Source organism: Triturus cristatus, chromosome 3_2 (genome assembly GCF_964204655.1).
Source record: "Triturus cristatus chromosome 3_2, aTriCri1.1, whole genome shotgun sequence".
Taxonomy (NCBI): Eukaryota; Metazoa; Chordata; class Amphibia; order Caudata; family Salamandridae; genus Triturus; species Triturus cristatus.
In genome coordinates, this window is record NC_140584.1 from 29,142,583 (window position 1) to 29,153,350 (window position 10,768).

The 10,768-nt window shown below is 42.6% G+C and overlaps 1 protein-coding gene across 1 annotated transcript in view; it reads right to left on the reverse strand.

The window, feature by feature from the left end:
• The window catches only part of NFRKB (nuclear factor related to kappaB binding protein), a 627,787-nt gene extending 617,271 nt beyond the window's left edge, over positions 1-10,516 (reverse strand). The window contains exon 1 of the mRNA XM_085647204.1: positions 9,894-10,516. The gene's annotated coding sequence lies outside the window, so the exon portion shown is untranslated. The remainder of the gene's footprint in view (positions 1-9,893) is intronic.
• Between the last annotated feature and the right edge of the window lie 252 nt (positions 10,517-10,768).

Consider the following 10,768-nt stretch of genomic DNA (forward strand, 5'->3'; position numbering starts at 1 on the left):
TCATTTGAAGAGACTTAATAGCCAGCCGAATCTCCTCTAAGGGAAATTCAGCATCCAATTTCTGCCGTGTCCCATCACCCAGACGTGGGATCTGTATCCCTATCAAGTAGTCCCACATAGTATCACGGTCTGGCATAGACTCACTGTAAATATCCCCTAAAAACTTCTAGTATGTCTTAGGTTCACACTTCACCCCCCTGGGGATCCATAAGGTGGAGCACCTGGGATCAAGGTAGCTCGCGACGGAGGATCCAGGCTAGTAGTCTTCCCAAACTGTCTCCCTCAAGATGAAGCAGTTGTCGATATGACGTCATTGTGTAATGCTCTAGTCTGTCCCTAGTTTCTATCGGTCTCAACAGTTCTGTTTCGTTTTCCTGTTGTCTCCCATCCTAGTCTGACCGCCTCTGTAGGGCCACCAAGGCGTCCTCTATATGAAGAAGTTCTACCTGTAGGGTACGCTGCACTCCACAAGAAAGACTGACACAGCTACCCCAGAGCACCACCTTCAGAGCCTCCCATTCTGTCAATATAAACCGTGAGGGACTCTTTTATTGTTTGCCTGCCCACCTGGTCGTGCAATATGTCCAAAGGGAATCTCCAAGAGTAGGGGAAGCAAGGGCTCCCTCTCCACTGGAATTGACATGCAACCAGTGTGTGATCAGATCAATAACGTGCCAAGTGCACCACCTCCTGAATTTTAGTGGCTGTCTGTTGTGTTACAAATATTCAATCCAACCTGCTAAAGGTACCATGTGTGGCCAAGTAACACGTATATCCCAGCACAAACCATGATCACATCAGAACTTGACATTGGTACAGGGAGACAATGGGAATTAAGACAGCACACTAATTGCAACAGTGATAGAATATAATCCATCATGGCCTGTTCATGCGTCTCAGGTACGTTGGGATTATGACGCACAAGATAAAAACCTGCATTATGGAGCACAAGAACACCATCAGGTGCAAGGAGCAGGCCACTAAACTCACCAATCACTTTCTGGAAAAAAGGACATTTAACTGATGATTTAAGATGGAAAGTCCTTGATAAACCAACAACCACTAAAATCACTAGATTGCTCTTTGTTAGAGAACACAGATGGGTTTTCAGACTACAGAGTGACAAACATGCCCTGGATGATGAGATTCCGTGGTTGTTGATCCCCTAGGACCATCACCAATGTAACTACTGCACATAGTCAACTTCTGACACACATGTGCCTAATAACCTCTCCAAAACGGCATGCACTCTGTTAGTGACTTTAGACTATATATATGGTTCTGTACTGGGAACTAGCTACAAGGATCTCTCATCCCTGACCAACACGTGTGACAAATTTTATCATTTTTTGACTTTTACATTTGGTTTTGGAAAACACAATATATGTGCTTTCAACAATATGCACAACATTGCTTTAAAGAGTCTTTTTTATTTCTCTTTCTTTTACATGATGGCTGCATAGGATAGAGACCCCTTGGGCCCTTGAGCCTCATGCCAAGGATAGTTGAGGCGTGACAACCAACAACAGCGGTTAAGCCCTTCCACTGTTGTGGTTTTTTATTATGATTTTTAGCATGTTTGGTTTTATTGTTTAGCCTGTCCGCCCCTTCATAAGGAGCCAGGTGCGTTTTGGGACCTACCATTAAACACAATAATAATAAGGGCCTTAGATGCCCTCTAAACAACTTGCCTACATTTGAGACAGGTTTATTATATTCATGCATTGATAGGTTTGCCTATGTCTGTGCATTAATTACCTAACCTCCTTTCATATGTCTTTCACAGCTACCGCCAGTGAATCCTTCACCCGCTGATCAGGCCTTGAAAAATCCTAAAAATGTTACTAGACCTGCAGGTTTAGCGACTTAAATAATCTACGTGACCTATTTGTAATGCTCTTGACCCATAAACTGGTATCAAATGATGTGATGTTGGGCAAATATTTTAATTCATTGAGCTGCCATTTCCTTCGTTATCACAAAAGCACCTCCAAATGTACGAGCTCAGCATGTCTGCTGTATAAAAAACTCTTAACAGACAAAACTTTTTTTTCATTTATAATACAAACCTAGCCACATGTAGGATACACATGGCCCCTGACTTGGCTCTTAGTTCATTAACAGCATTGTCATCAGGACGGGAGCAGGAATGTTTCTCAAATCAGGTTTAAAAACTATCACTTTTAATAAATACATAACTCAAGCATGGTAGCAAACTGTAATTTGTAATCAGCTAATTTTACATTGAAATGACCACAAACTTTCCCATTGACATGCAACTTTATTGATAAAACTATATAGTGTACAAAAAATAATGTTTGGAAACAGAGTTTCTGCAAATTTGTGTAATTTGCATATCACCAAGTAAAGTGTTCTGGTTTGTTTAGCTCCTATTTAACTCTTTGTTTATTTGCCTCACACTTCTTAATTACAAAAAGAATGTGCTTCTGTAATTCCCCGATATATTTTGAAATATTTGTAATATTAATTTACAGGCTATTTAAATGTTATGTGTTAGAGAAAAATAACTGACATCTATAGACAGCTTCATTGACAAAATCCTCTAATTCTAGTAAGAGAGACAAAAATTAACCTCATTTTCCACGCAGCAATTAGTTAAAAGACAAACTGGCATTTGCCCTCTTTCCTTGAACAAACAGCAAATGTGTCAAGATAAAAACAAGATTCAATGGCATCTTTATTGCTCACTCACTTTCTGAATAAACAGAACACCTGTTCCTTTCCAGCCTAAGTTTACTTGCCAGATGGGACTAGTAGCTGCTAAAAATAGCTCAACCTGATAACATTTTACTTGTAATTGTGAGTCGGCGAGTTGATTTTTCGAGGTCTGCTGATGTTCCATTGGATCACTCTATGGTTTAGTGTATATTATTACGTCTTTTGTTGTTTTGTATTGAGCACTTTTGAGCAGCAGCACTCCTAGGTACTGAAGAAAGCTGCAACACCGTTTGGGTCATTGGCTGAAACATGTCGACCTGTGACACTCGAGCGGGTTTAATCAGTCCCACAGCGCCACGGTATTTTTTAATCCCAGCCCAGGGTGCCCATATAAAGTTTTGCAGTGAACCCTTTAGTTAGTTTTAATCACTTTTTCTTCATTTGCTCGGCTGCCCTCACCAACCCAAGCTCCACAATTGAGTATTTAGTATGTACCTCTCTTAGTACAGAATACACCCCTGAGCTCCTCCCTCACAGTAAGGGGGTTGTAGTCCGTACTGTGACTAGGCATTGGGGAACCTCTTCAAATCGTGACTAGGCATCACAATTCGAGGAGGTTCCCCAATGATGAAGCATGCCACCTTTGGTGGGTGAGGGAAACCGTCCTATAAAAGGAACTCTCCTAGGTGGGTGTGTTTTTCCAGCTAGGTTTAAAATGTACTCTAGACTCAAGGGTTCATATTTTTGTTTTGATATATGAAGTATGGGAGCCAACCTTTGCAGGTCTTTAAACCTTCTCCAACTCTCCTTTGTGAAACAAGTTACAGCTTTGATGTCATTAACATCTATGAAACATTGACTCAACGCATGAATAAAGAAATAACAGTTATCTACATTGGATATGCTTTCGCCTATGAACACACTACAAAGAAAAGCGTCAGTTAAGAAAAAAAAAAATGTGCGCATTTAACAATATATCAGATTTATTCTTTAACTTATAAAAACGAAACATATATGTAGAAAATACTTCCTCGAAGAATAGACAAGCCTATATGGATTTGAATCTTGATATTAAGAAGGAGTTTAGGTTTTAGGATACTCAACATCCTGATTCTCCAAATCAACGGGGAAGAATAAAAAACTAAAACTTTGTCACTAGTATGTAAAATACGAGATGAGTGAGCATGCAATATGTCTGTGCCCTAACCTGCTTGGTGCCTGATAAAAATGCCATTGTCCTATATTCTGTTCTACATGTATCAAACCAATTAATGAGGCAATGTAGTACTGTTTTAAAGGTGCTACATACAGACCTATTGAAAGTTGCTCAACATGGTTTCCAAAAATGTAGCTAAATGAGTTTTTATCAAGAACCTTGTTTTAACAATTTAAACACTAACATGTAAAACGTGAGATGATGTGATCTTGTTAACAAAGGGATTCGAGAATTGTTATTTTATCTTGATCTTAAAAGTAACATAATCTATGCAAGTTTTGTTGATTTTATAGTAATTTAAAAAAATCTAAACAATAAAGATATACCCCACCATACACAGGGAGTACCCTTTTGCTATACTGCCACCCTGTGACTAATGCAATGGAGAAGAAACTTATCAACAATTTAGTTTTGAGAACGTAAAGTGAGTACTGTGAATGCATTTTATTTGCAATTCGAAAACAGACAATAACTGTTATTGGGCATGGGAGAACCGGTAACCATTTTTACTGTTTGGGGGGGGGGGGGGTGGGGGGGGGGAAGAATAGTTAGTTACCTAAGTTGGTGAGGTATTTAAATTCTATTATGTCACACCACTGTAATTACCCGTGTGGCTATGTGCAGTAATTTGATTTCCTTTCCTAAACCCCTCATTGAGGAGATTCAGTCACATATCGTTTATAAGTGGCTAGTAAATTTTACTGTCCCATGCAGTTTAAATGCACATTTGGGCATTAATTTACCACTAATTTCCCTGAGAGTTACCTATTTAACTACCCCGCCCTCATCTTCAAGGCTATTACAATATTTGAAGCATATAAAACTTAAAAACGTTGTAAAGATCTGCTATACTTCTAATTATACTGTAACATGCCCTTCAAACATTTAAGAACAAGAAATTATTTGTAGGGAACCAAAATCGTATAAAGTCTGGGGCTATATTTTTAGGTCTCGACCTTGCTATCGCGTATGCGATCGCAAAGCGAGACTATTGTAAGGGGGCTTGAAAAGTGCTCCCAAAAAGCGGATTGCATGGCTAGCACGCGCACAATCACGAGCATCGTGCCGCCATGCAATCCGCCTTTTGGGAGCACTTCAAAGGGTCCGCTCCCCCGCCCCCAAGCGCGCGCGCGCCACGCTCCGCCGGGCTTGTTTTATTTTCAGAGTTCCATGTGCGCTTTTACTTTCATTTTGTAAGCCCTGAGACTGCTACAGACAGGGACAGTAGGTATGGGGGTCTCCCACGCAGAGCCCTCCTTCAATCATCCAGCTGACAGCTCTGGTACACACCACTCATGGGCACGTCTTGTTTTTTTTTTTAATTTCAGCACGCCAGTTGTGTTTTTACTTTTATTTTATAAGCGCTGAGACTGCCTCAGACATGGGCAGTGGGCTGAGGGTCTCCCATGCATGGCCCTCCTTCGATCATCTGGCTGACAACTATTGGCCACACATGCCGCAGGTCGGAGAGGATATTCCAGGTAGTGCAGAAGCACTTTCTCGTTTGTCAGCAGCCTCAGGTGACCGGACAGAACGGGACTCAAGTGAGCCAACCCTCACACTTTGTGTACTGTCAACCGATGACCATAACAGGACATGGTTTCCCCTCTCACCCTCGTACTCAGACGGAGTTCGTGCACAACAGGACCCGCAACCCTCACCAGGGGTCTGCCCAGCAGGCACACTCTAATGTCCTCCGCTCCCCCAGTGCGCGCGCGCCACGCTCCGCCGGGCTTGTTTTATTTTCAGAGTTCCATGTGCGCTTTTAATTTCATTTTGTAAGTCCCGAGACTGCTACAGACAGGGACAGTAGGTATGGGCGTCTCCCACGCAGAGCCCTCCTTCAATCATCCAGCTGACAGCTCTGGTACACACCACTCATGGGCACGTCTTGTTTTTTTTGCCGTCTTCTGGAGGCCTGTTAGTGTCATTTCCTTGCCCCGAGCCCTCAACATCGTTCTGTACATTGAAGATTTCACAAAATTCCCGTTGCCAAAGCCAACAACAGCCTGTATGAAATATTACCATCACAGATCGTTTTTGTTTACTTTGTATTTTGTATCTTTGTGCTCTTCCTCAAAAAGCACCGAGACCAAGAACAGAAATCTGATAATATTTGTAAGTATATCCATCTTTGTAAGGCGATTGTGCTTTAGGTGCATAGTTACCTAGGTGGGTAGTTTTGTTTGCATACTGTCCTCTTGGGGGTCCGTTTTGTATGTGGGGTCCATGCTGCCTCATAGTCTGTACAGTTGCTTGGATGAAGCCACGATACTCCGACTCTATCTGCTCACTTTATTAAGATACCTATATTTGTTTTTGTCACAGTAAAAAGAACTTGGTGGGGACAAAACTCATTGACAGAGTAAGACGTTTCTGTATTGTGAATATGGTCGAGTGGTAAAATGTAGCATGCTTGCGTATTTATTTATTGTACTGCATCGCTATGTTAATAAAGTACAAATGGCGGAGTTATATTACATTTGTAAATATTTGTATTCCCGCTACGAGTCAGTGGTATGTACTTGCGGATCGATTGGTGAGTGCTGGAATTCATATTGCCTATTTTCAGCCCCGGATGCAGGGCTTTAAGTGTGCCGGGTCCTACTGGTGCTGAGCATGGGCAGTTCTAAAAAGCAGGCGCTGAAACTGTACCCAATCGAGCTCTCACTTTTTGCTCTCACCATCAGGGTGAAAAAAAAACGTAACTTTGCAGCAGTACCCCCCTTCACTGCCTTTGATGCAACTTCAGTCTCATCATGTCAGAACAAAGCAATAGTTGTTGCTTATTTACCTTATGTAACTAACAAACATTGCCAATAGTCCTGGCTTGTTGTAGGTGTAATCTTACTTGAATTCTATAGGTGGATGCAAAGGAAGAACCTACAAAATACAAGTTGGGCGACAACACACTATGCTAAACACAGATGTTTTAGCTTATGTGGTTTTAAGCCACGCCCCTAATTACATTGGCCACGCCCCTTTGAGCGACTACCCCCTCCCAGTTTTTTAATCCAATTTAAAGCACTGCCTGGACGCTCCCAGTAACTCAATGTAGTTTACACGTTGAAAGATTGCCATGAGCAATAGTGTGGTGTGTATAGGATTACCTCCTAGATTATTTTGGGGATGTTCCAAATCCCGATCTTCACTACAACACCATTGTGAGTATACACTCAGTGTGCCCAGATCCTGACTGAGGCAATGAATCTAATCTATGTACTTCTTACAGCTCTTGAATAGGTTGACTCCATTCTCCGGCGAATAATCTGTAATTTGGTTTAAATGCTGCATCCGCAGATGGCATTCCCCAATAAACTTCTTCAGTATGTCTGAACACAATGCACACATCCCTTCAACTCTTCTTTCTTTTTTGTACCTTGCTCAAAATTCATTACTTTGGGCAGCCTATACTAACTTGTAAAGCAGTACATTTGATCTACTCTGCAGGATTCTGTTTTTGCTATGTATGAGGGTGTGTGGGGTGAAATAAGGAACGCATGCATCACTTCTGCTGTACGTGGCTCAGTTTATTCCGTTTTAAGGTCCTATAACTGTGTTACTGAACTTTGTACTAGAGCAGAACGATATTTGCACCATTTTTACGTCGAAACGGTATATTTTAAAACAAAACCAGATACGATATTACAAGACACCAGAACGTACTGTAATGTAATAGAATACAATCTTACATATTTTGCTCTGTCTTAGGCTGACAGGGGTAACTTGCGTACTTTGCCATCAAATTTAAAACAAGCATTGAAAATGCAATAGGCCTCGCCTTTTATTAAGTTAAAGCCATTTGCTTTGCCATACAATAGGATTAGCAAAGCAAATGGCTTTAACTTAATCAAAGGCGAGACCTATTGCATTTTCAATGCTTGTTATGCTTATGTTGTCAGAACAGTAAAAACAACAGTTGATGAACAGAATGCAGAACAAAGTCATACATTCACCCCAGTACAGAGATCTGGGCCTAAATCCATCATTTTTTTGCTTACCATGCCATTCCAGTTTGAACCCAGCCATATGCAAATCAGTTTTGACCCTGTGCCTCATGGGAACAGTCCAACCCAAACTGCCAAGCCAGGTCCTCCCTGGACTGGAAACAAGCATCCTAGGACCGGTTTCGGGGTTTCACCCCTCTTCAGCCAGGATAGCTTGATTCCAGTAGCATGGAGAGCACGGGACTCACGTCTGAGCATACCCGTCCTACTCGGGGTGACAAATGCAAAAACAACAGTTGATGGACAGAATGCAGATCAATGTCATACATTCACCCCAGTACAGAGATCTGGGCCTAAATCCATCGTTTTTTTGCTCACCATGCCATTCCAGTTTGAACCCAGCCATATGCAAATCAGTTTTGACCCTGTGCCTCATGGGAACAGTCCAACCCAAACTGCCAAGCCAGGTCCTCCCTGGACTGGAAACAAGCATCCTAGGACCGGTTTCGGGGTTTCACCCCTCTTCAGCCAGGATAGCTTGATTCCAGTAGCATGGAGAGCACGGGACTCACGTCTGAGCATACCCGTCCTACTCGGGATGACAAATGCAAAAACAACAGTTGATGGACAGAATGCAGATCAATGTCATACATTCACCCCAGTACAGAGATCTGGGCCTAAATCCATCGTTTTTTTGCTCACCATGCCATTCCAGTTTGAACCCAGCCATATGCAAATCAGTCTTGACCCTGTGCCTCATGGGAACAGTCCAGCCCGAACTGCCAAGCCAGGTCCTCCCTGGACTCGAAACAAGCATCCTAGGACCGGTTTCGGTATTTCACCCCTCTTCAGCCAGGATAGCTTGATTCCAGTGGCATGGAGAACACGGGACTCACGTCTGAGCATACCCGTCCCACTCGGGGTGACAAATGCAAAAACAACAGTTGATGGACAGAACAGTAAGTCTCCAAAATATATAACTTGTCCGGTGACCAAGTTGTTAGAGAAAACCAAAACAATGACCTCAAAGGGCTTTCATTAAGCCGTATCTTAGACCTGCCAGCAATTAAAAAATGACTTTAAAATAATCCCAGATAGGCTCTATATTAAGGACTTTCCTTGTTATAGCAAAACACGGATCAATTTCTCAACAATAATAGTAATACTGCTTACGGTAACGCCACGTCAGCAATGCAATTTAAATTCACATTTCGTATGTTTAACTTCATCTTGCACTCCCTAAGATTATCTGCCTTTTTTGCAGATGCAGGGTTGCTGTCGTTTTTTTTACGCAACATATGAATCTTATACAGAGCATACTTTGTGAGTGAGTTGCTTCAAGGTGTCAAGAGTGATTTCAGGTTGTGGGTGGGTATGTCTGTGTACAATTGAGAACTCTGAATTGAGGAACACAGCAGGGTAGGTTTCTCACACTGCCTCTCAGAGAGGTGGACACATCCAACCCTTGGCCTCTACGAAGACCGCAGATATTTTTGAATATGTGCCAACTGTAATTGTGGGAAAGTGTGAGATAGGAAGACGGAGGACTTCACAAAGATGTCAGGATTAAAAGAGCGTTAAGTGTCTACCAGCGTGAGAGTCTGTAAAAGAAAGTGACGTGAAGGGGAGAACGGGGACGTATGTGACATTTCGAAGGCCACTACCCCTTCCACAGACCTTCACAATGTTTAATTCCCAGCCTCATATGTTCATAGTTGAAACATTTTCAATTCTAATTATTCACCACAAAATTCTTGTTGTTGTTCATTTATCCAGCGTACCTAAAAAGCCCTGGCAAAGCCAACTGTCTAGCCATATGTTCTTGTATGACATGTCTGGAAGCATAACAGAAAACATTATGAGATGCACCCAAATGTTGGTTTGTTGGCACCCTGTGCGGTGGCAGGATTTGGTCTTTTAAGCCACGACCTTAATAACACAGGGCATTTGGACACGGGTCCTAGGTGCACTTCTTGAGATACTCCCATTTCATTAACCCCCACTCTACAATGTTCATCCCACTTAAAGAAGTGATCTCGAGTAATACTCACACATGCAAAGGCCTGTATCCTGAGACGCAGAGCTGGATGTATAGCAGGAATCTACCACACTGCGCAAGCAAGGGTTTGAGTGACATCCTCTTTGCTGAAGTGAAGACAGAGGCGCCGCTAAGTGTCAATTCCAAATAAACGACATAACACACGTTTGACCAAAGACCAATAGCTATATTAGCTTCTCCTGTTGTAGATGCTCTGAGGATGTGCGGACAACCCAGGGTCGTAGGGTCAAGTTGCAGAACTTTGTGTGTCAAACAAACACCAACGATGTCCTGTCTCCAGCAGTGTAAGGTATGTGTGTGCCTCTCAACTACGGGAGTTCGGGAAACACTACCAGGCGAAACGATCTCAAACGTAGTTCTTACGTTTCCACTCCTGAAAGAATACTTTTTAAAATGCCATTAGAGGATACTACTAGTCAAAGTAAAAAATGCTGCACGAAAAAATGCAACTCTTCAGAGCGCAGACCCGGAAAAGCCTGCACGATGACCCGGAAGTCACTTTCACGCCAACCCGGAAGTAGTTGTCGTGTTGCACTCAGTGTTGTAATCGGAGGTGTCTTCTTTCCCAGCTCCTCTGCTTCCTCTGTTTCTGACACCGCCGCCGCTCGTAATTGCAACTGACAGAGACAACCAACCAGCTGAAAGGCGCTACGTAACCGGAACCGTTAACTGTCATGTTAGTCTTATTAGTGTAGGGCGGGTGGAGTGGACACGCAAAAGGATCGGTGTTCACTTTGTTTTAGCTCCCTACGATGGCATACAAAGCCTCCTGTGCTCATGCTAATGTTATTTGGCGTACGTTACTTGACATTCCGCTTGTATACAGTAAGCGGCGAGTCCAGGCTGTAAGTAGGGGTGTGGTCCTCG